The sequence below is a fragment of the Ahaetulla prasina genome, chromosome 2 (assembly GCF_028640845.1).
Source record: "Ahaetulla prasina isolate Xishuangbanna chromosome 2, ASM2864084v1, whole genome shotgun sequence".
NCBI classification, from domain to species: domain Eukaryota; kingdom Metazoa; phylum Chordata; class Lepidosauria; order Squamata; family Colubridae; genus Ahaetulla; species Ahaetulla prasina.
Window position 1 is genome coordinate 20,789,789 of NC_080540.1, and position 26,635 is coordinate 20,816,423.

General features: G+C 43.7%; 1 protein-coding gene across 1 annotated transcript in view; it reads right to left on the reverse strand.

Annotated features, from left to right (window-relative positions):
* GABBR1 (gamma-aminobutyric acid type B receptor subunit 1) overlaps positions 1-26,635 on the reverse strand; it is a 238,597-nt gene that overhangs the window by 68,227 nt on the left and 143,735 nt on the right. The window lies entirely within an intron of this gene.

Below are 26,635 nucleotides of genomic sequence, written 5' to 3' on the forward strand. Positions count from 1 at the left end.
TCAGAGCGACTAATCCTCCGTTGGCTCCAGACAGCCATCTTAAAAGCTGGATTTTGTCTTCCTTTATACCAACTATCACAGAGGTTTTCCTAGGTGCAATAGTAACAATAAAAAAAGAAAAAAGAAAGATTCTTCTGAATCAAATTCAGCTTTAGGTGACTACAGGAAAACACATCAGTGTAGCCTTCTGGGTAGCAGACAGAAACAATACGGCATTGTTTTGTTCAACTTGACAATCTAGGGGGATTCCTGACAGTCTTCCATTCAAGTCCTAACCACGTTGCCCAAAGAGAATTATGTGCCGCAGTCTGCCGTACACACATAAGAGCACAGTGGTTAGAATGCAGTATTGCAGGCTAATTCTGCTGACTGCCAGCAGTTCAATCCTGACCGGCTCAAAGTTGACTCAGCCTTCCATCCATCCAAGGTGGGTAAAATGAGGACCCAAATTGTTGGGGACAATATGCTGACTCTGTAAACTGCTTAGAGAGGGCTATAAAGCACTGTGAAGCAGTATATAAGTGCTATTGCTATTTATTTATTCACTTGCTTATTAATCCTAATTTTCAATCAGGAGCTCAATATATAATGCACTCTCCTTCCTCCACAACCATGCAGTGAAGCAGATGGGACCAAGCAAGCATGACTGGACCAGTGAGCATCTATGTCAACCAGTCCACCATCTTATCAATGTACCACAACCCCCTTACAGAGTCCAGTTTAATTGCATTCCAGAGAGACGATGTAGTTTTATGCCATATTCTTCATGTGTTTCCTGCTTCAGAATGGAGGGAAACTGAAATTTTCCATGCCATTGAAAAAGATTGTCGGATCTTTGAAAAGGGATTTGGGAGGTACTGTCGCCAAATGATGCACGACGAGATATGCTGAATCATATAGCTGGAAAAAGCAACACAGATCAAACAAGAATGAAAGTACAACGGTGATAACTATCTTATTAACCAGTGGCAATTCTGCCATAAAACACCTGCTGCCTGATAATAACTGTTATCAGGTATTTCCTTCTTAATTCACTGTTTACAATTCTTTCTTCATCCCCTCCCCCCCTCAGTAATCTGTGACTCAAGATAAACCTTCAGGCATAAAACCCGTGATGTTTACCTTGTAATATATGTGTTTGTTTGAAAATGCCACAAAATATGCCACAAGTATTTCTCCTTCCTTAATCCCATCTAAATGCAGGCTCAGTGATTTCAAGTTCATGACTGCTTCCACCCTGCCCTGTCACCTTTTTCAGTTAACAAACATCCCCACACACTTTCTCAAACTTTGGGGTATTGTGACCCCCAAAAATAATTTGTGTGAAACCTTCCCCCCCAAAAATTAACAATTTCTTTTTAAAAAATTTGTTTTATTGAGTTTTTACAATTAAACAATTCTTATTCAACTCTTGTGCATGACTGTGACCATTTAGATACCATCACACTAGTATGCTGTATACATTTTTACTAAATCCACAATCTATTATTTTCCCTTTTTTCTATTGTCGATCCAGTTGTACCATTCCTCCCATATTACGTAAAAATCTGAGTCCATCAGTCCTTTCAATTCAGTTCGTGCAATGTTTGGAGAAGCTCAAATATACCCTCTGAAGATTTAATAATTAAAAAAGTATTGGATTGCGCCGAGATGGATAAAATGACACTTGAATTGAAAAAATTAACAATTTCATTTGTGTTAGGGTTAAACAAAAAAAAAAAATACAGCTGCACTCACCTTAAGAATTAAAGTTTAATTTATTTATTTATTCAATTTACCTAGCTGCGTATCTCACATACATGACTTGGGGGGCGGGGCGCAGAATCAAAATAACAAAAACAATAAATAGAATAGAATAGAATAGAATAGAATAGAATAGAATAGAATAGAATAGAATAGAATAGAATAGAATTTTTATTGGCCAAGTTTGATTGGACACACAAGGAATTTGTCTTGGTGCATATGCTCTCAGTGAACATAAATATACATAAATGAATACAAATAAACATCCAGAACAAATAAAACAATGAAAACAATGAAACTAATCTGCAGGGAAGTACAATCCACACATTGGAAACAGTGCAACCATCTTGCAGGCTTCCTACCTCTGCTGGATCTCCAGGCCTAGTGACTAAACCAAGATTTCTGGAAGATCAGTAGAGCCAGGGCTGATTTAAACTCAAGTGGAATAATGTTCCAAAGGCAGATCTGATGCCATTGAGAGCTCAATTGAATCCGGAAGCAAACTGACAACCAATGGAGCAGAGGTATCATGTGGGCTGACCTAGGAGCGCAGATAAAGCCTCTGGAAGCTCCAGTTGGTTCATAAAAACACAAGCCTACATGGTTTTGTGCACATGTGTCACCTCTCCTGTGGGAGCTGCATTGTTTGCCAATTTGCTTCCTCGTGTAAGTCAAGGTGCTGGCTGTCACTTTTAAAGCTCTTCATGGTTTGGCACCAGGTTATCTGAGGGACTGTCTTTTGCCAGTCACTTTCTCCTGAATCCACTAGAGGGGGAGGCAAGGAATGTTGCAGGTCCAGTGATGGGATTCAGCTGGTTCGCACCACTTCGGGAGAACCGGTTGTTAACTTTCTGAGCAGTTTGGTGAACTGGTTGTTGGAAGAAATCATTAGGGCAGAGAACCGGTTGTTAAATTATTTGAATCTCACCACTGTGCAGGTCCCATCCTCAAAGTAGGTACACCTGGCAGGACCCAGAAGAAGGGCCTTCTCCATGGTGGCTCCCTCCCTTTGCAATATCATCCCTTCATTAGGCTGGCCCCCATTTCAACATTCTTTCCTAAGTCTCTGAAGACTTGGTTTTGCCAGCAGGCCCGAGGAACCTCGAGTGGGATGGAGCCCATCAAATGGTTTATTTGACTGTGTGTTGTTGTCCGGGGGTGGGTGGGTTATTGTTATTTATTTTTTTCTATTTTTTTTTTCTATACTGTGTTGTATTGCTTGTAAGCCCCCAAGACTCATTGTGAGAGAGTAGGCGGCTATATACATTTTCTAAATAAATAAATAAGTCCCTATCCTGCTACATTCTGCAGAAGATGCAGTTTCTGGATGCTCTTCAAGGGCAGCCCCATATAAAGCATATTACAAGTAATCCATTCAGATGGTGACCAGAGCCTGAGTAACTAAGTGACTACTGAGGGACAGTAGAGCTACCTGGAATGGGAGTAAGTCAGAGATGGGTTTCAGCAGGTTCTGTCCAGTTCTGGAGAACTGGTAGTGGAAATTTTGAGTAGTTTGGAGAACCGGTAGTAAAAATTCTGACTGGTCCCGCCCCCATCTATTCTCTGCCTCCCGAGTCTCAGCTGATAAGGAAGAAATGGGGATTTTGCAGTATCCTTCCCCTGCCACGCCCACCAAGCCATGCCCACAGGACCAGTAGTAAAAAAATTTGAAACCCACCACTGGAGTAAGTGGTAGAAAACCCAAATTTGTCCAAAGGCTCTCCTAGCCACAAATGACACCGGTTCATTGAGAAGGAGTTCTGGATTTAAAAAGTCTTCAAAGTTGTGCGTAGGGTCTGTTTGAGGCAGTACGATCCCTACCAGCACCAACGATAGTGTGTGTAGGAGCAGGTTGAGCCTGAGGGCAGAATTAAAGGGGTTATCAGTTTAGAGCCCTTGCATTCCCATAAGAGACTGAAGTCCAGCCCCCTGTGAATTCCATTGACCCTTATCCAGTGCCAATTTGGCTTGACCGTTAGTAGATCAGATTCTTGTGTACAAGTAGCATGTGATACATTTTTAATGCTTTGAATTCAACTCCTGCTCCTGGTTACTTGCATCTGGCATTATGTTCCTGGAACCTGAAGTTCCCCATACACAAGTCTTGCTAGAATTGAGCTGAAAACTATTGCTCTCCATCCAAACTCCCAGAGCCTCCAGACATGCCCAAGATAGGATATCAACAGCATCACTATGTTTTCTAGATGGTATCTCTACTGAGATTCCATCAGTATATGGATGATACCAAGCTGTACACATGGTATCTCTACTGAGATTCCATCAGTATATGGATGATACCAAGCTGTACATTGAGATACACAGCTTGGTATCATCCGTATATGGATGGTACCTCATTCCATGGTGATGTATAACCTCAGCAGCATCACTTAGATCAGTGGTTCTCAACCTTTATAGTGCTGTGATACCTTTAATAGAATTCCCCACGATGTGGCGACCCCAACCGTAAAATTATTTTTTTTTAGGCAGTGATCTCAGCGCGCCTCAGCAGCCACAAAAGGGGGAAAAAAGCGGCAAACTGTTTTTTTGAATTTATCGCGCCTGAAGCCGTATTGACTAGCGATCTGAACTGCTTGCGATTGCCTTGAGGACGGAGGCATTAAAGTGGAGACTCCTCCCCTATTAAGTTTATCGTCCCTGAAGCCAGATTAGGCTAGCGATTGGGATTGATTGCAGCTGGCTTGAGAGGGAGACATCAGAGCAAAGATGTCTCTCTTTTTTAATTCATCGCGCCTGAAGCAGAATTCGGCTAGCGATCTGAAGAGCCTGCAGCTGGCTTGTGGAGTCAACCATTGGAGCGCGATTCTTCGACTTGCAAGTATATTTCCCATATTTCCGATGGTCTTAGGCGACCCCTGGCAAACCGTCATTCAACCCCCAACGGGGTCGCGACTCACAGGTTGAGAACCGCTGACTTAGATCAAGGGTGTCAAACTCGATTTCACTGAGGGTGTTTGACCGACTCCCATGCTCCATTTTTGCTGGCAGAGACACTGCAGGCCAGTCCCTCACTGTTTCCAGGGCAGCCCCATGGGCCAAATCTAAGCACCCCACGGGCCAAATTCGGCCCCCGGGCCTTAAGTTTGACACCCCTGACTTAGATGTTACACAACAGCAGAGAAAGTACTGAACCCTGGAAAAAATAGATCCAGAAAACTACTGAATGATCAGCCTGATATCAATATCTGGAAAAGATAATCATGCAACGAATCTGTGAAAACCTAGAGGCAAACCAAGCAGTAGTAAAACTGGCGGGAGGCTCAGCCCACTGACCCAAATGTCATCAAAACTCTTCTGTGCATGGGCAGAAGCATCTGTGCATGCGCAGAAGAGCATGCGGGCACAATGCGAACTGGTAGTAAAGGTAAGTAGAACCCACCCCTGAAACAAAGGCATAACTGGAAACCAACATGGGTTTGTCAAAACCGAGATCATCTGTTGTGTCTCGCCCAATCTCACCACAGCCGGGGCCTGCTTATCTGCTTCCGAACACAGAGGAATGTTCTAGTATGCCTTCCGGCCCCAGCCCTGGCTCCATGCCCAGACAGGCTGAAGAGGAGGAAATATCTCCAGCCCCCAGCTCTGGCTCCATGCCCAGGCAAACGGAGCAACTAGACCCCTCCCCCTCCTCCACAGCATGTGAGCCTGAGGGAGGTCTATTGCCAACAGCTGCCAACTGGAGTGACCCTAGCGTCAGAAGACTTGATAGGCGGAGGCAACAGAAGGAAGGGAGGGGCAGGCCTGGATAAGTGCTGAGTCATGGAGCCACACCCCATGACCTATATAAAGGATCTGCTTTCTGGCATTCTCTGAGTCAGGCAAAGTCTAAACATATCTTGTTGAAGTCACTTTCTGATCTCCTGCCTGCCCTGAGGACTTTGCTAGGACTTTGGCAGAGCTGCAGAGGCACGCCTGATTCAGATTTCCCTGACCCGGCCGTCAGCGGAGGAGTGGGACACGACATCATCCCGGAGTAATCTTATTGCATTCTTTGACAAGGTGACAAAATTAGTAGATCAACAAATGTTGTGGATATAATTTACTTCAACTTCAATAAGGCATCTGATAAAGTAGAATGCAACCTAGTAGTTGATAAGATAGAAAAATGTGGGTTAGACAGCATCACCAGTAAAAGGATTCGTAACTGGCTGACCAACCACACTCAAAGAACCGCATGCAAGGAAGTGTGCAGTGGGTATGTCAAGGCTCTGTCTTAGACCCAGTGCTCTTCAATATCTTCATCAACGATTTAGATAAAGGGATAGAAGAAGAACTCATCAAATTTGCAGATGACACCAAGCTGGCAGGAATATCCAACACTTCAGAAGATAGGCTTAAAATACAGAAGGATCTTGACAAACTTGAACAGTGGGCCCTATCTAACAAAATAAAATTCAATGGTGCAAAAAGTAAGGTTTTACATTTGGGCAAGAAAAAAAACACAAATGCACAGGTATAGAATAGGTGGCTCAAAAGTTGTAACTGCGAGAGGGGTCTTGGAGTCCTAGTGGGAAATCACTTAAATATGAGCCAAATAGTATGCTGCAGCTGTCAAAACAGAGCCCTGGCTGCATTAACAAAGGGATAGAATCAAGATCACATGAAATATTAATACCAGTTGATAAGACCACAAATGGTTCAGTTTCATCCAGTTTTAGTTGCCACAATATAAAAAAGATGTTGAGACTCCGGAAAGAGTACAGAGAAGAACAACTAGAATGATTAGGGGGCTGGAGGTTAAAAGATATGAAGAACGGTTGCAGGAATTGGGTATGTCTAGTTTAATTAAAAGAAGGATTAGGGGTAACATGATAGCAGTGTTCCAATATCTCGGGCTGCCACCAAAAAAAAAGGGAGTCAAGCTATTCTCTAAAGCACTGAAGGTAGGACAAGAAACAATGGGTGGAAACTAACTAAGGAGAGAAGCAACCTAAAGCTAAGGAGACATTTCCTGACAGAACAATTAATCAGTGGAACGACCTGCCTCCAGAAGTTGTGTGTGCTCCAACACGGGAGGTTTTTAAGAAGAGATTGGACAACCATTTGTTTGAAATACGTAGTATAGGGCTTCCTGCTTGAGCAGAGGGTTTGGACTAGAACAGGGGTCTCCAACCTTGGCCACTTTAAGACTTGTGGACTTCAACTCCCAGAATTCCTCAGCCAGCAAAGCAAAGCTGCCTGAGGAATTCTGGGAGTTGAAGTCCACAAGTCTTAAAGTGGCCAAGGTTGGAGACCCCTAGACCAGAAGATCTCCAAAGTCCCTTCTAATTCTGTTGTTCTGTAAGGTGGCTCCAAGGATGGGACTTCTCACTCCTAATCTTGCTATATATGAAGAGATTCTCAAACTTTGCTCTACTGGAACTGCCCCTGAGGCAAGGGGCCCATCCCTCAGCAAACCTTGTCAAGGTTCCCGCTCTACCATTGCAAGATTGATTAGATTTTTTTAAAAACAAAAAACACGATCTCATGTTAGTCACCCAGGATCTATAGGGAAATCCTGGCTCACAATGTGAGAGCCCTTGATGGAGCCTAAAAATATTTTTGTTAGTCTTGAAGACAGCATTAGTAAAGTCTCCTATGACTTCAGCTGAATTCCTGCTGACTTCACAGATGCATCCTCATACTTTTCTTGGCAACTCTAGGAACGTTATTTGCTATTGCCTTTTTTCAGGATTTTTGAAGAATTTTCCCGACACTTTGAAATCCCCAGAAAAAGATGGGCTCCCACCCAATTGTTAACCAAGCACAGCCCTGCTTAACCTCTAAGCCAATGATAGTCAACCTGGTCTCTACCGCCCACTAGTGGGCGTTCCAGCTTTCATGGTGGGTGGTAGGGGTTTTTCCCGATACTGAAGCACTTTCCTTTTTTAAATTTAATTGACTTTTTAAAATTTTTTCATAGCATTATTTAAAAACATTTTCATTAGGTTTTCATAAAATTCCCCATGACAATTTAAATTTCTGAAAATATACTATTTGTATTGCCCGCGCATAAGTTTAGTTCATGTTACGTAAGTGAAACTAAATGGTGCTATAGTGCAACCGCAAACAAAAGAGCCTCGTCCCAGAATAGTTCGCGCATCTCCCCCCACACCACCCAGCTGTAACAGACAAGCAGAACTGGTAGCCGGTGCCCCCCCAACCCAATCCATGATGCACGAGAGGCATGCACAGACGACGATACATGGCGCATTACTATGGAACCGGTAAACGGTTAGAAAATTTTACTACTAACAGAGATACAAAAGAGGGCAGTAGGTATAAAAAGGTTGACTACCATGGGTGTCAAACTCGCAGCGTCAAACTCGCAGCGTCATGTTGACGTCACGTGACGTATCGCAACGTTTTCCCTTTGTGGACCTGGGGTGGGCATGGCCTGCACGTGACGCATCCAGCCCTCGGGCCACCATTTTGACACCTCTGGTGCTTGATCATTTGCTGAAGCCTAAAGATGCCACACATGTAGCAGATTATTATCAAGAATGAAACATAAAAGCATGACTTCTTTCCATTGTTTGGAAAACAAGCCACAATTGGCTGGACTTTGCATGATGTGAGAGACTGTAGGGATGCTGGGAAGGTACCAGGAGAAATGCTGAACAGTGAATAGACTGCAGTTTGTTAGCAGCTTATCTCATATATGGGAATTCAGTCGGCTGCAGAAAGACTGAGAGGAGAAGATTCATAGTCTTCGAAGAAATTCCATCAAACAAGCTCAATAATAAATAAGGGGTGAAAATTTTTCTACTGCAATTCTACATTTCTCTACGCTGCACCTAATCCTTGCATTAAAGCCCCTTATTGACGTCTGTGAAGCTCTATTTGCTTGCAGATTATATTGTGCTGTGAGGGGCTGATACACAGCACACTTTGCCCTAGGAATCAGGGGGGCTGAGTTCAAATCATCTGCTAAGACCAACTGAAACTACATTAAGGCTTAGTGCAATGTGCAAAACTCGCAGCTGACTAGAAATCTCTCAGTGCAACCCAGTACTAATGTCATAACACAGCAGTGTCTCACACAATTATTGGCAACTGTAGGTTCTAAAGATTGATTGAATGAAGGGGCTTCTGCAGAGAATATCCATATCTGAGAATGTATTTCCAAAGTCAATGAACGTCTTAGAAAGAGGATTGGTTTTGTTGAGAAACTAAGACTGCAATCAAAAAGAAATAGATAAATCTGGCAATAGTGGGAAGCTGTCTAGCTCAACCTTCATTGTAAGCATCTGGTATAATATGCCATGATGTCATCATGGAAATGGCACATGAGACATACTGTACTGTACTGTAATTGCAGAATCCCCATCGGTCCTAGGATGATGCCATGATGCCTCCTTACCCTTGGCAGATACCCATGACCTTTACTTTGATGCAGCTAACCCAGAATTAAGAGATAGCGGCCAAACCTGATCAAGAAGCATGGACCCACCAGCAAAAATCCAAGTTAACTTGTACAAAAACATTTGCATATGCTGCAAGAGCTTTTTGGATCCTGGCTTAAAGATTACTTTAACCATGTTATGCAATAGCATTCTAAATCATCCCTTAAATGTGGACAACCATTTAGATATGAGCCAGCAGTGTGCAGCAGCTGCCAAAAAAGCCAACACAGTTCTGGGCTGCATAAACAGAGGGATAGAATCAAGAACATGTGAAGTGTTAATACCACTTTATAAGGCCTTGATAAGGCCACACTTGGAATATTGCATCCAGTTTTGGTCGCCACGATGTAAAAAAGATGCTGAGACTCTAGAAAGAGTGCAGAGAAAAGCAACAAAGATGATTAAGGGACTGGAGGCTAAAACATATGAAGAACAGTTGCAGGAACTCGGTATGTCTAGTTTAATGAAAAGAAGGATTAGGGGAGACATGATAGCCGTGTTCCAATATCTCAGGGACTGCCACAAAGAAGAGGGAGTCAAACTATTCTCCAAAGCACCTGAGGGTAGAACAAGAAGCAATGTGTGGAAACTAATCAAGGAGAGAAGCAACTTAGAACTAAGGAGAAATTTCCTGACAGTTAGAACAATTAATCAATTGAACAACTTGCCTGCAGAAGTTTTGAATGCTCCAACATTGGAAATTTTTAAGAAGATGTTGGATAACAATTTCTCTGAGGTGGTATAGGGTTTCTTGCCTTGGCAGGGGGTTGGACTAGAAGACCTCCAAGGTCCCTCCCAACTCTGTTATTATGAAATGTTATTCATGCAGGTTTCAGAAGCACATTTCCAAGGCAGCCACAGGAGGTGTTATTCCTAGCCGGTGGTGGAGCCACCAGCTGAAGGGGAGGGGGCTCAGCCAAAAGGTGTACAAAGACATCCCAGCTTAAAGTCCATTCTGGGGAGGAAATGTTTGAGATCAAACTCTTAGGCTGTTATCTGCTGTTTCCAAAGGGCAGGCAGAAAGACTGTCAAAATTCTTGTAATATAGGTAACCAGCAACAAAAAATCTGTTTCAGCCTACCCATGAGTAATTCTGGTTACTTGCATTTGATAAGCATGGGAGAAAATTTGATTGCAGCTTCACTTTTTCAATCAATCAATTAAACAACAAGGAGCAGGATTCTCTTACCCCAGGAACGGAGATATCGGGTCAGCCTCCTGACCAGGATGGCTGCAAGGATAAATAGCCACCTGCAATCTGCCCACCCATCCCCACCACAGGTGGGTTTCAGCAGGTTCTGACCAGTTTTGGAGAACCGGTAGCGGAAATTTTGAGTAGTTCGGAGAACCAGTAAATACCACCTCTGACTGGCCCCGCCCCCATCTATTCCCTGCCTCCTGAGTCCCAGCTGATTGGGAGGAAAGGGGGTTTTCTAATCTTCCCCTGGATTGGGGAGGGAATGGAGATTTTACAGTATCCTTCCCTGGAATGGAGTGGGGTGGGAATGGAGTGGAATGGAGGGAACGGAGTGCGAATGGAGTTTGGTGGGAATGGAGATTTTACAATATCCTTCCCCTGCCACGCCCACCAAGCCACGCCCCTCAAGCCATGCCACACCCACCAAGCCACACCCACAGAACAGGTAGTAAAAATTTTGAAACCTCCCACTGACCCCCCCCCCACACACACCAAGGTTTTTTTTATCTTAGGCAAACACAAAAGGAGGCAAAGGAATGGAGTCCAATGGAAATTGATAACAGATTAATAGAGGGATGTTGTAAATCATTCAAATCCAACCCCCTACCCCAAGCAAGAGACCCGACAGCATTTCTGACAAATAAGATAAGGAACACATGGGGAAGGAGGAGGAGGAGGACAGAATACTAGATCAAGTGTCATCTGAACCAGGATTATACTGTAATCTGACCCAAATTGAACCAAACCCTATTAGGGCAGTCACTCAGCCTCAGGTAGCAATTCATGGGTTATAGCATAGCGGAGGATGTAATGTCGTCCAGAGACCATCTCCAAGTGGAGTGACTTTATCTGATTGTGATTCCCAAGAAGGTAGTTCTCTGCTTGCAGGAATCCACTGTTCTGGGCTTCAAGCCTGATCCAAACTTGTACAAAAACCTAATTTGCTTTTTTTAAATTTTTTTTTACATTTGTAAACAGATAACTTAGTTCATGCAGTAAGCCATAAACCATAATTCTACCATGTGCTGCTAACCCATCTCCCAAGAAACCACACATTGACTCAGTGTCCTCTACGAACCAAGTCACCGAATGAAACAGCAGTCCTGCTGGGTTACCTCAAAGGGATCCCATTTCCCACCACATCTAGCCAGGGGACTCTGGGAAGCCCATGAGCTGAGCAACATTCCTGCCCTGATATTGCAATGCAACACACCGATGCTCAGTGGCTCAAGATGAAAGCTCTCCCCCTCCCCCACTCCCTTGGGGCAGGCAGAAAAAAGAGTGTGTGCCTGAAGGCAGTGAAATCACGTGGGGGATGCAAGGCAGACTGAGGATTTCCAGTTCAGCTTTCAGCTCTCTCTCTCTTGCTCCCTAAAGAACAGAGAGGACGTGGGATGTCTGCATATTAAAAATATTTTTCAGGTGCAGGAGGGAATGGTGTGTTTAATTTTTATACAGGAAAAAAGAGGAAAAATATAACCAGCACTTGGCTGCGCCTAGAGGAACCTGGTTAGCCTCAAACAGATCATATTATAAGCAACTGCATTCTCTTTGCGAATGATGTAAAACTATTCAACACCACTGATGATGCTGCTACTCTACAAAAAGACCTTGACTATGTGTCAGAATGGTCAAACAATTGGCAACTCCAAATCTCAGCCAACAAATGCTCCGTCTTACACATTGGCAAAAAAAAAAAAATCAAAATACAAAATACAAGCCACTCTGTCAAAGACCTTGGAGTACTCATTGCAAATGATCTAAGTGCCAGAGCTCACTTTAAAAAAAAAGCTCATTGTAAAAAAAGCATTAAGAGTTGTTTACCTACTCTTGCATAGCTTCTTCTCCAGTAATATTGAACTGCAAACTAGGGCATACAAAAATTTTGCCAGACCAATTTTTGAATACAGTTCATCTGTCTGGAACCCGCACTGCATATCGGACATTAATACAATTGAACGAGTCCAGAGATATTTCACAAGAAAAGTCCTCCACTCCTCTGCTCGCAACAAAAAACCTTATGCCACCAGTCTCGAACTTTTGGGCTTAGACAGCTTCGGTCTGACCTAAGCATAGTACATAAAATCATCTGCTACAATGTCCTACCAGCCAATGAATACTTCAGCTTCAACTAAAACACTACAAGAGCATACAATAGATACAAACTCATGGTAAACCGATCCAAACTAGACTGCAGAAAATACGACTTCAGCAACAGAGTGGTCAACTCTGCACTACCTGACTCTGTGATTTCTTCCCCAAATCCCCAAAACTCTGACCTTAGACTGTCTACTGTAGACCTCACCCCATTCCTAAGAGCTCTGTAAGGGGTGTGCATAAGCGCACCAGCATGCCTACCATTCCTGTCCTAATGTCTTCTTTTATTCGTATCCTTTACATGCATTTATAATTATGTTTACACTTGTATCTGTCATAAAATATATGCTTGACGAAATAAATAAATAAAATAAATAAATAAACAGGATCAGAACCGCTTAACAACAGGGTAGGAAACAGCCCTGAAATCCTAGGGGAGTCAAATATATATATATATATATACCGGTATATTAAGCTTGACTTAAAGGGGAAAGGGTTACTATAATGCAGTGCTTCTCAAATAGTGGGGCGTGCCCCCCGAGGGGGCGCGAGGCTCCGTAAAGGGGGGCGCGTTTGACCTCGTTTTTTTTAATAATGATACTATTTACAGTCGCGCGGGGGGTGCGAAAAATGTTTTCTTCTTCCTAGGGGGGCATGACAGAAAATAATTGAGAAGCACTGCTATAATGAGCCAGACCCTTATATATTTACTGACTGATTTGCATATTGCATGAAACTATGGTTTATTTAGCCATCTTTCATTGAACAAACTACCATTGGCAGCTTTACATCATACACTAAGCAACAAATAATCATTTATGCATCCTAAGAGTTGGGTTTAGGCACCATGCCCAGCCAAACTAAACAAACCATGTTATCGTTTAGCATCATATGTGAACCCAGCCAGTGTTGCAATGAGGATAATGAATGAGGAGAGCTTTCTATAGCTGCCTTATATTTGTCAAGGCTGTTAAGACCTTGAATAGTCTGTTTTTCTTTACTCTCCCTGGTTCCAGAGATGGGCAATGTTGCAAGAGAGAGAAGTTACTGAGGGCTTGCAATGAATAGCACAGGTGGGTAGGGAGGAGCAAAGGACTTGGATGGCACACAAAAGGTTGCATCAAAGAAGTGGGCATTATCATCAGGCAGGAGAAAAGCAGAACTATAATTAAACACTGGACAACAGTCCTACTGCTAATCTAATAAAGCTAATTGGTTCAAGAAAGGGAAAGCTAATTTAAGATAGCAGAAGCCTATTATTGAGATACTTTTCTGTAAGGTGCTAGACTTCAGCTCTCATTATCCCTGGCCAGCATGATTTGGGATTATGTCTGACTCTGAAGAGTACCAGAGTGGCAGAAGGGGTGTAATCTCTGTTGTGATTTCTTCCCTGGTCAGGGAACAGAATTCTTGCAGATCAGAATGGATTCTCCCAGCCGTAAAATATGCTATGAATAGCAAATTCTACTCATGCCTTTTTTCCCATTACTTCCTAGAGCTGTTTCCCCCTCTTTTCTGAAGCAACCAACCAACCAATCACATTTAGAAAGAAGATTTTATAACTCTGCTCTAACAAGCGTAGAGTTGGAAGTAGGAAGGGATGAGAATGCAGCAGATGGATTGGGTGGGGGTGGGGAGCAAGGCCTTCCTATCATGGGAATCTTATTTTGGTTGCCAAAGGATTAGACCTAAAAGCGAAAAATTAATCAAGGGTCTTCTAGCAACTTAAAGTCTAGGACATTTATTATTGCATCAACTTTCATAGTTCGCTTCATCAGATCTACACAATATGGATTGCTGAGAAAGTGCGCACACCCACACAAACAGAGAGAGTGGGGGAGAGAGAGAAGGGAGGGAGGGAGGGAGAGAGAGAAGAGAGGGAGAGAGAGGGGAGGGGAGGGAGGGAGGAGGAGAGAGAGAGACAGAGATGGAGGGAGGGAGAGAAGAGAGAGAAGAGAGGGAGGGAGGGAGAGAGAGAAGAGAGAGAGAAGAGAGAGAGAAGAGGGAGGTGAGAGAGAGAAGGAGAGAGAGAAGAGGGAGAAGAAGAGAGAGAGAAGAGAGAAGAGAGAGAGAAAGAGGAGAGAGAGAGGAAAGAGAGAGAAGGAGAGAGAAGGAGAGGGGAGAGAGAAAGGAGAGGGAGAGAGAGAAAAGAGAGAGAGAGAAGAGAGAGGGGGAGAGAGAGGGAGAGAGAGAGAAGAGAGAGGAGAGAGAGAGAAGGAGAGAGGAGGAGAGAGAAGGAGAGAGGAGAGAGAGAGAGAAAGAATTATTGATAAGAGAGGATAAAAAAAGGTGAAAGAGAATTGTCCAAACATAAAGTTAGTAGCATCTGTTTGAATCCATCCCACACATATGGTAGCTGCAACTATAAGACCCACCCAATGAAATTAAATACCAGATCAACTAGTTCTTGGGAATAATCTGGAACAAGAGAGGCACAGAAGAGGGGGGGAAAACACCCCAATCAAAATGCCACTCATCACCTACTGTTCTCAGCTAAAGCCGCTCAACAATATAATTAATCATCAAAGAAAGGCGGCTTCCTTTCACGCATCTCCTAGGTGGTTGGCCCGGATTTGTTGCAGATAAACTGCTGAGCCCATAACAATTAATAACCAACCTCAATAAATAAACTGAATTTTAATTATTTTCAAAAGGAATTACTAATAGATTTGAATTATTATTTTAATTAATACAATAATGCACTATGCATGCCACAGTAGGGCCTAAAATCTGCAATGACTCTTCCCAGCTATTTAAACAACAGGACAGGGATAATAATATCACGCACCACATTGGGAAAACACACACACTTTCAGTCTTCTAGGAGGTATCTGTCCCCGCTCCCATCAGCACTGGGCAACATATTGTGCACTATACTGGATCCTGATCATCTTGCAGGAGAATAAATGCCGGACAATGCCGGCTGGCGGCCCCCAGAGGAAGATCCTTCTCTGTGGGGGCCCCCACTCTTTGGAATGAACTCCCCCCTGGTTTACGTCAAATTCCTGACCTTCGGACTTTTCGCCGCGAACTGAAAACATATCTGTTTGTTCGTGCGGGGCTTTCTTAAATTGTTTAATTTTAAATTTTAAATTTTTCTGTTTTTAATTGGGGTTTTTAGATTCTTAATTATTCTAATTCCGGCCATATAGTATAATAAGTTTTTTAATTGTATTTTAACTGTATATTGCTTTCTTTTATCCTGGCTGTACACCGCCCTGAGTCCTTCGGGAGAAGGGCGGTTTATAAATCTAATAAATAATAATAATAATAATAATAATAATAATAATAATAATAATAATAATAATAATAATAATAATAATAATAATAATAATAATAATAATAATAATAATAAATAAGCATAAATCTGATATAGAAAATGGCAACAATCCCAAAAGAGAAATATCATTTCAACTCCCCAGGCTGTTTCTGACCTCGGGGGTCACCATCCTTGGGCGGGGGTGTGGGTGGGGAGAAGAAAAGGAATGAATCAGCAAACCAAGGAGCTGGAAATTCATCCGACAGTTTAACACCATTTCTTACAGGTTAAACAAAGACTGCAATTTCTTATCACCCATGTATTTACTAATTAAGTGCAGGAATATCTGGGTTACAACTAAGTACTGTCTAATTTTGGTTGGCTATTAGGTAACTGTACCTTTCAGCTTTTCTTTCACCCTTTTTCTTCTCTTTACCTAAACTGTGTGCGTGTGTGTATGTGTGAGTGAGTGTGAATGATCCCCCCACCCTCATTTCCCCTGAGTCTTCACGCAGCCCGGGTTCGGGTGGACGTTCAGGGGCTCAGGACCCCGGACAGCACCCCGGTATTTGGGGAGCTGGTTGGATTTTAAATCAGATTTGGGTTAATGTCAGGGCTCCAAGTAACACGCCAACAAAAGAAGACTCTGAGGCTAGCAATTCCTCAAAGTTCCATTTTATTAGAGATGCCACATCTGGGAAAACCCGAATCTGAAAGTTTCCAGGTTTTCCCCACCCAAAGGAAAGTTCAAGTCCCTTCCCCTGCACCCATATGTCCATCACATGGTCCAATCTAAGCACTGTCCCAACTGGAGATGCCTCCCAGTTCCGGCTGTCCAGGTGCAGGGCAAGATGTCCTTGACTCTCTGAGAAAGGAATGTTATTATGACTACATATCACCCATGCTCCATAGAATTTCCCCTCCCAGTTTCCCATAGTAGTAAATGTGGCAGGCCTGAAGATCCAGCGAAAAAGATGGCTTCCAGGCCTGACAGTGTGTTTGTGCATTCTGAAAATGCCTGAAACTTAATGAGCAAAGCCATCAGGGAAGAATCTTGGGACAGACAATCAAGTTCCCACCAGATGGATATACTCAGCACATTTTAAAATAAATGAAGCCATACCCACTATGGAAGATGGACAATTATATAAATTTGAAAAATTAACAAATATAATCAAAAATATTGTGAAGAAACAATGGACCATCTTGTTAGCTGCAGCAAGAACATCACACAGACAGACTGCAAACAATGGCATGAGAAAGTAGATAATGGATGTTGCAGTATCTGGAGGCTTCGCTGAAAAAAAGAAAAAGAACCAGAGAAATTCACAAAATATAAAGACCTGCAAATAGAAGTAAAATATTTGTGGCAAAAGAAAGCAAAGATAATATCAATGTGCCTTGGGTAAAATCCCAAAATATCTGTAGCACCACTTGCATCCTGTCGGCATTGACAAAATGACCAGCAGTCAATTGCAAAAGGCACCTTTACTTGGAATAGTTTACATCCTGGGATGATACCTTCAATCCCATCTGTTTATGGGATGATACCTTCAATCCCATCGACCATGGTATCCTGCTGCGCCGGTTGGAGGGATTGGGAGTGGGAGGCACCGTTTATCGGTGGTTCTCCTCCTATCTCTCTGACCGGTCGCAGTCGGTGTTGACAGGGGGGCAGAGGTCGGCTCCGAGGCGCCTCACTTGTGGGGTGCCGCAGGGGTCGATCCTCTCGCCCCTTCTGTTCTTTATCTACATGAAGCCGCTGGGTGAGATCATCAGTGGTTTCGGTGTGAAGTACCAGCTGTATGCGGATGACACCCAGCTGTACTTTTCTACACGGACCACCCCAACGGTTATCAAGTGCTGTCCCGGTGCCTGGAGGCCGTACGGGTCTGGATGGGGAGAAATAGGCTCAAGCTCAATCCTCCAAGACAGAGTGGCTGTGGATGCGGCATCCCGGTACAGTCAGCTAAATCCGGCTGACCATCGGTGGCGAGTCATTGGCCCCGATGGAAAGGGTCCGCAACTTAGGCGTCCTCCTGGATGAGCGGCTGTCTCTAGAAGATCATCTGACGGCCGTCTCCAGGAAGCGTTCTACCAGGTTCGCCTGGTACGCCAGTTGCGCCTTTCTGGACCGGGATGCCCTATGCACGGTCACTCACGCACTCGTGACGTCTCGCCTGGATTACTGCAATGCTCTCTACATGGGGCTCCCTTGAAGGGCATCCGGAGGCTGCAGTTAGGCCAGAGTGGGGCTGCGTGGGTGATAGATGGAGCCCCCCGTGGCTCCCGTATAACACCCATCCTGCGCAGGCTGCACTGGCAACCTGTGGCTTTGCGGGTGGGCTTCAAGGTTCTGGTGACCACCTTTAAAGCGCTCCATGGCATTGGGCGGGTTACTTACGGGACCGCCTACTGCTACCGAATATCTCTCACCGACCCGTGCGCTCTCACAGAGAGGGTCTCCTCAGGGTGCCGTCAGCGCGGCAATGTCGTCTGGCGACACCCAGGGGAAGGGCCTTCTCTGTGGGGGCCCCCACCCTCTGGAATGAACTACCCCCCGGACTTCGTCAGCTTTCGGACCTCCGGACCTTCCGCCGCGGGCTTAAAACATATTTATTTAACTGTGCAGGAATGGGCTAGATTTTAAATTATCGGTTTTAAATTGGGTTTTATTCTATTTTTTAATTCTAAATTAACGGGCTTTTTAGAATAAGTTTTTTAATTGTTTTTTATATTGTATTTATATGTTTTTAAATGCCTGTACACCGCCCTGAGTCCTTCGGGAGATAGGGCGGTATATAAATTTGATTAAATAATAATAATAATAAATAATAATAATAATTTATCCCAGCTTCTTGGGAAGAACTCAATAAATGGATAAAATATCAAATCCAGCCTAATCCTTTGGCTGACAGCATGATGAACAAAAATAATTATTATTTAAGTGTTATTGGTTTTTTTTAAACTACCGTGTTTCCCCCCCAAATAAGACCCTATCTTATATTTTTTTGAACCCTGAAATAAGCTCTTGGTCTTATTGCCATGCGCTCAAAAGCCTGATTGGGCTTATTATCAGGGGATGTCTTATTTTGGGGGAAACAGGGTAGTTGTGCGCCATCCAGAGCCCCTTGTTTTGTGAGATGAACAGCTAATAAATTTGAAAAATAAATAAGTAAATCCTGATCCTTTAAATTTCTTTAAATTTCTTTAAATTTAAACCTTTAAATTTCTAGGTTCTATCATATCGCAAGATCTAAAATGGACAGCTAACATCAAAAACATCATCAAAAAAGCACAACAAAGAATGTTCTTTCTGAGCCAACTCTGAAAGCTCAAACTGCCCAAGGAGCTGCTGATTCAGTTCTACAGAGGAATTATTGAGTCTGTCATTTGCACCTCTATAACTGTCTGGTTCGGTTCTGCAACCCAACAAGAAAGACACAGACTTCAGAGGATAATTAGAACTGCAGAAAAAATAATTGCTACCAACTTGCCTTCCATTGAGGACCTGTATACTGCATGAATCAAGAAGAGGGCTGGGAAAATATTTACAGATCCCTCACATCCAGGACATAAACTGTTTCAACTCCTACCCTCAAAACGACGCTATAGAGCACTGCACACCAGAACAACTAGACACAAGAACAGTTTTTTCCCGAAGGCCATCAGTCTGCTAAACAAATAATTCCCTCAACACTGTCAGACTATTTACTAAATCTGCACTACTGTTAATCTTCTCATCGTTCCCATCACCAATCTCTTTCCACTTATGACTGTATAACTGTAACTTTGTTGCTGGCAATCCTTATGATTTATATTGATATATTGACCATCAATTGTGTTGTAAATGTTGTACCTTGATGAACGTATCTTTTCTTTATGTACACTGAGAGCATATGCACCAAGACAAATTCCTTGTGTGTCCAATCACACTTGGCCAATAAAAAAAAAATCTATTCTATTCTATTCTATTCTATTCTATTCTATTCTATTCTATTCTATTCTATTCTATTCTATTCTATTCTATTCTATCAAAACATTTCTTCTTTAGAATTATTATGCCCAGAATCTAAAATTAACAAACCATGCCTCTGACCTCAGAATGGAAACTATGTTCCAAGGTTTGGAAACTACTGGGCAGAATATGTGGAAGGAAAGATAACGTGTGCATCTGTATACATGTATCCTGTCAGGCACAAGCAACCAGAACCACTCGTAAATAGTCTTAAATTGTAACTATTGTTTATCATCTATGCTACAAGAATCTCATCAAATCGCATACCTTCCCTTGGAAACGCCCAGATAAGATTTCATGGATTTGGGAGGGAGATAGTGCTTATGCTGTTTGCAACTGTGCACTAATTCTAAGCTAGGCCCTTACTTGACCCCTCACATTTGCAAATCGGTAGTCAAGGTATGTGGATTTCACCCCTGGAGAGAGCCACCAGAGAGAAGGCCCTTCTTCTTGGTCCCACCAGATGGATCTTCTTAGGAGAGGGATCCCGTAGCGTTCCCTGACTCCCACTCTCTAGGGTTGGATAGATCTGCTTTGGAAAAGACAATCCCTCAACTAAGCTGATCCCAAACCATGCAGAGCTTTGAAAATGATGATGTTACCTAACTGAAGTAATGAAATGTCTGCAAGCAAACAACTTAGCTCAGGGAACACCAATGACTCCACAGTTCAAGCCTGAGCTATATCCAGTTTTGGTCACCAAACTAATAAAAAAAGATGTTGAGACTCTAGAAAAAGTGCAGAGAAGAGCAACAAAGATGATTAGGGGACTGGAGGCTAAAACATATGAAACATGGTTGCAGGAACTGGGCACGGCTAGTCTAGTGAAGAGAAGGACCAGAAGCACGCGGTGGTACCAGAAACTGAAAGAGCAGCCACCTGGTGTGCATTCATTCCCACACCAGGAGGATGCTCTTTTGGTTTCTGGTATGCGCATGCGCATTGGCCACCTGGTCTTCCGGTGTCTGGCACGCATGCATGTGCGAAGACCAGCTGGCTGGTGCACTTGCATGTGGAGGAAAGCAGAAGATCATCCTCCTGGTGCATGCATGTGCACTGGCCAGCTGGTCTTCACGCATCCATGCGTGCCAGACACCAGAAAACCAGGTGGCCAGTGCGCATGCACGTGGCTGCTCTTTCGGTTTCTGGCGCATGCATGGGCACCAGCCAGCTGGTCTTCACATATGCATGTGCACCAGAAACTGGAACTCCAGACATGAGTGTGCTGGAAACTAGAAAAGCAGCCGCCCGACGTGCATATGTGTACTGGGTGGCTACTCCTCCAGTTTCCAGCACATATACTCACTCCCATTTCGGCACTTGGTGCCAAAAAGATTCACCAACACTGGTATAGGATCTCCTGCTTGAGCAGGGGGTTGGGCAAGATGACCTACAAGGTCCCTTGCAACTCTGTTTATTCTGTTCTGTTCTGTTCTATTCTGTTCTTAGCATAAAACCTCCTACAATTTGGTGTCCCCTCCTGCTAAGTTAGACTATGAGCCCCATTATTCTTAGCTGATAACAGGAGTGGTGGGATTCAGCCAGTTCTCTCCGGATCGTGTGAACCAGTAGCGGCGACTGTGGGAGGCTCCGCCCACCCACCCGGACATAATGTGCGACTACTGCGCATGCACAGAAAGCCATGCGCATGCGCAGAGGTGACGCACGCACACATTTGCGAAGCAGTAGGGAAGGTAAGTGAATCCCATCTCTGGCTGATAAGGAAATAAGGTTTTAGCCTCAGTTTTAGTCCAACATACCAGGAGGAGCACCAAGGGCTGCTTTAAAATATAACGGTCTTCATTCTGCTGGTTGCTAAGGAAGAGATAACTTCTTCTCCGTCCCTTCCCCTGTTGGAGCTCCGACTGCGCAAATCCAGATTTCAAAGAAAAGAAAGCAGGTGTGCTAATGATCATGCAGGCGAAAACCTGAACCACGCACGGAAATCAAGCAATTATTGTAAAATATGTAATTGCAAAAACATCTATCAGGAGTCGACTTTTTTCGCGGGAACATTATATGAATCATAAAGCATAATTTTGGGGAAGACAATACCCTCCTGATTACCATCAATACCTCCATTGAAGTTTATTCTTCTGCACACAATGGAGCTGGATTGACGGAGAACGGCTTTCTTAATAAGGCTGCAAGTTCTCAGGCAGCTCCTGGAGCTGCACCGGTAATGGCAGTTGGACTAAATGAGGGTCAGAATTTGTCCTTGCTGTGCTAAATCAGGACAAATCCTTAACTTTGCCGCTTTGCTGGAGGTCTCCCCCAAGCTGCAGTTCTTAAGAAACATAAGCACATAAATATCACCTTGCTGGATTGGACCTCTGACCCCATCTAGTCCAGCAGTCTGTTCATGCAGTAACCAAGCAACTGCAGATAGAAGCCCAGTGGTCTCTCAGCATGCAGCCTTCAGTGGGAACTGATCTGACAGATGTCATGGGATTTTGAGGAGGGCCATAAAAGATACTTAGAATAAAATCGGTCTAGGGCAGCTCTCCCCAGCTTGAGCAGATAAGAATAACAGAACAACAGTTGGAAGGGACCTTGGAATTCTTCTAGAATAGAATAGAATAGAATAGAATTTTATTGGCCAAGTGTGATTGGACACACAAGGAATTTGTCTTGGTGCATATGCGCTCAGTGTGCATAAAAGAAAAGATACGTTCATCAAGGTACAACATTTACAACACAATTGATGGTCAATATATCAATATAAATCATAAGGATTGCCAGCAACAAGTTATAGTCATACAGTCATAAGTGGAAAGAGATTGATTCTAGTTCAACCTCCTGCTCAAGTAGGAGGCCCTATACAAGTGATGGCTAACCTTTTTGCCATCACGTGCCAGGAGGGGAGGGTGTCACACGTGTGCGTGCCCACACTCATAATTCTATGCGCCCTGCCCCTGCGCATGTGCGTGCGACCCCCCCCCAGCTCCTGGCACGCAATGGCTCGGTAGGCCCATTTTTTTTTCTCACCTGGCTCCAGGGCCTCTCTAGGAGTCTGGGGAGGGCAAAAACGGCCTTCCCCACCCTCCCAGAGGTCCTTCGGAGGCCAAAAATGGCCCGTTTGACAACGTCCAGTCCCGCGCATGTGCACATTGGAGCTGAACTTGTGTGCCCACTGATATGGCTACATGTGCCACCTGTGTTACATGTGTCATAGGTTTGCCATCACAGCCCTATCCCTTTTCAGACAAACAGTTGTCAATTAGCATAACATAACAACAGAGTTGGAAGGGACCTTGGAGGCCATCTAGTCCAACCCCCTGCCCAGGCAGGAAACCCTACACCATCTCAGTCAGATGGTTATCCAACATTTTTTTAAAAATTTCCAGTGTTGGAGCATTCACAACTTCTGAAGGCAAGTCGTTCCACTTATTAATTGTTCTAACTGTCAGGAATTTTCTCCTTAGTTCTAAGTTGCTTCTCTCCTTGATTAGTTTCCACCCATTGCTTCTTGTTCTACCCTCAGGTGCTTTGGAGAATAGTTTGACTCCCTCTTCTTTGTGGCAACCCCTGAGATATTGGAACACAGCTATCATGTCTCCCCTAGTCCTTCTTTTCATTAAACTAGACATTCCCAATTCCTGCAACTGTTCTTCATATGTTTTAGCCTCCAGTCCCCTAATCATCTTTGTTGCTCTTCTCTGCACTCTTTCTAGAGTCTCAACATTGTGGCGACCAAAACTGGATGCAATATTCCAAGTGTGGCCTTACCAAGGCATTATAAAGTGGTACTAACACTAATCTTGTCTAATCTCTTCTTTTAAAAACCTCCAATGAAGGAGCACCCACAGTGATTCTTCTAACTGTCAGGAAATTTCTCCTTAGTTCTAGGTTGCTTCTCTCCTTGATTAGTTTCTATCCATTGCTTCTTGTTCTACCCTCAGGTGCTTTGGAAAATAAGTTGACCCCCTCTTCTCTATGGTAGCCCCCTGGATATTGGAACACTGCTATCATGTCTCCCCTAGTCCTTCTTTTCATTAAACTAGCCATACCAAATCAGGGGTGAGCTGATGCCCTTGTAACAACCGGTTTGCCCAGAACCGAAAATGTGAGCCTGTGCAGGGCATAACAAAACCGGCGATTATATAGGACATGATAGCGCCAGGGTGGGTGGGCGGAGCCAGCCTTGGTCAGAACTACCAGTTCATCCGAACTGATCTGAACTGGCAGCAGCCCACCACTGCTTGCAACCTGTTCTTCCTATGTGTCATATCCCAGAATCCCCCAATCAGGATGGCTACTGCTGACAACTCTGGGAGTTGAAGTCTACACAACTGGATATCTCCAGACTGGAGATGAGCAGCTTTCTCCAAGCTACTATCTTTCAGCTGCACGGAGAATAAAAAAATTATTAGAGCAGGGGTCTCCAACCTTGACAACTTTAAGACTTGTGGACTCCAACTCCTAGACTTCCTCAGCCAGCAAAGCTGGCTGAGAAATTCTGGGAGTTGAAGTCCACAAGTCTTAAAGTTGCCAAGGTTGGAGACCCCTGTATTAGAGTATTAGCTAAGCATTCTGACAATTGCGGTTTCAAACAGCAGGTTTGGGAAGGCTGCCTTGGGACCCTTTACCCAAAACACGAGGAAACTGCAAGGCCCAGTACAGCCACTGCTTCTAATGTTTTATACTCCAAGATTATTTATTTTTATTTGATTTGATTTCTATAGCTATCCGCCTCAACAAGTGACTCTGGCCTGGAAGGATGAAGGAAAAGCCATTTTTTCTAACAATTTGGAAGTCTAAGTTGGGACTTTTCCAAGAGCTCACTTAAAATTTAATCTTACTTGACTTGGCATACACAGAAAGAATGCTAGACAGGCCTAGGATCGTTTTCAAGGCATTTTCAATCCAGAATACACAAATTGCTGTGCTGAATCAAGTCACAGGCCCATCCAAGTTTTAGCACGTCATCCCCAGCAGTGTGCAGCCAAATGCCCCTGGGAAGCTGAAAAATAGGGCATGATCGAGATAGTTGTCCCCTGTTGTTTGTCCCCAGTGACTGATAATTATGTTAGCCATAATGAAGGCAAACCACTCAGCAGCTTCCTCCACAAAGAAAATTGCCATGTAATTAACCGGCATTCAAGTTGGTTTCACTTCCAGACAAAGCAGCAGCCAGCCACCAACTGCGGTTGTTATTTTTTGCATTAATTGAAGACATTTACCCTCACAAAGGCATTAAAAAAGGAAGCAGAGATTTCTGCCACTGTCGCTTTCACTGAGTTTTGAAAAGGGTTGACTCCATTTGACTTTTTCAACCAAACAACTTGGCAGGATGTGGATCCAGAGGCAAATTAATATAGTTATTGTTATTAATTTTATTATTATTAAGTTGTTGTTGTTGTTCCATTTTAATACATAATACAATGTGTTATGTATAACTGTGAACATACTTAATACTTCTACCTCTTATTTTCCTTAAAAGAACAACGACCCTGTGAGGTAGAGTTAAGCTGAGAGAGAGGAAGTGACCCAAAATCTCTCAAATCCAATATCTCATTACAGCGAAAGGATAAACAAATAGATATTTTGGGTCAAGAGAGAATAATCGTCTGGGGAGTAGGGCCAGTGGATTTATATCAATTTAACTTTCAGCCTATGCTTCAACACACAGTACAGGTAGTCCTCGACTTACAACCATAATGAAGCCTGACCATTATGATTGTAAGTCATAAAGTGGGCAATCACGTGACTGATCTGACTGTACAATATTTTTTGTGGTGCTCATTAAGCGAACATGACGGTCATTAAGTGAATCCCAAGTGATTTGTTCATTATGACAAAAGAGCAAAATAAATAATAGTTTGGGCAAAAACATTCTAAAGCTACGTGAGTGCGATGCTGGTTGCAAGCTGGTTACCGAGCACCCAAAATGCTCGGCAGGGGAAGAGGCAGCCGTCGGAACTTCAGAACCAGACCTTTTGGGAGGTCTGGTCACTAAAAAGATCACTAAAATGGTCACACAGAAAAGGGAGTCGGCCTATTCTCCAAAGCCTCTGAAGGCAGGACAAGAAGCAATGAAGAGAATCAACCTAGAACTAAGGAGAAATTTCCTTATAGTTAGAACAATTAACCAGTAAAACGAAGTTGTGGGTGCTCCAACACAGGAGGGTTTTAAGAAGAGATTGGACGGCCATTTGTCTGAAATAGTATAGGACAGGGGTCGGCAACCTTAAACACTCAAAGAGCCACAAAGGTCCTAACCAGAAGCCCCTGTTCAATTCTGGAGCCAACTGGAAATCCAGTTCCCACATCATAGTCTCCTCCTAGTGCGGTGTCCTTTTTCCTCTGCTGACCCGAAGTCTGGTTCCCCCATCATAGAGTTTCCTCCTAGCATGGCGTCCTTTTTCCTCTGCCTGTCCTAACCGAAGCCCTATCAATTGCGGAGCCAACCAGCAACAGGGAGCCACAGCAGAGCGATGAAAGAGCCACATGTGGCTCCAGAGCCCCGGGTTGCTGACTCTTGGTATAAGGTCTCCTAATTCAGCAAGGGGTTGGACAAAAAGTCCTCCAAGATCTCTTCCAACTATGTTGGAAGCGACCATTTTTGGTTCTGGATGGGATGGGATGGCCTCAAATGGGCCTAGTGCACAATCTAGGGGTTCTTTTGGACTCACACTTTCTGTCCAAGGAGCAGATGGCAGTCATGGCCAAGAGGATCTTTGGGCAATTTTGTAATGTGGACCAGTTGTGACCATTCTGGGATCATGAGACTCTGCTCACAGTCACTTGTGCTCTGGTCACCTCCCGAATGGGCTACTGTAGCTTGCTTTACATGGGGCTGTTTTTGGAGAGTATCCAGAAAAGCTTCAGCTGGTGGAAAATGCAGCAACATGGGCAGTTATTATGACTGCCCTTAGATGGGCATCTATTATACCTGCATTGGTTGCCAGTTTGCT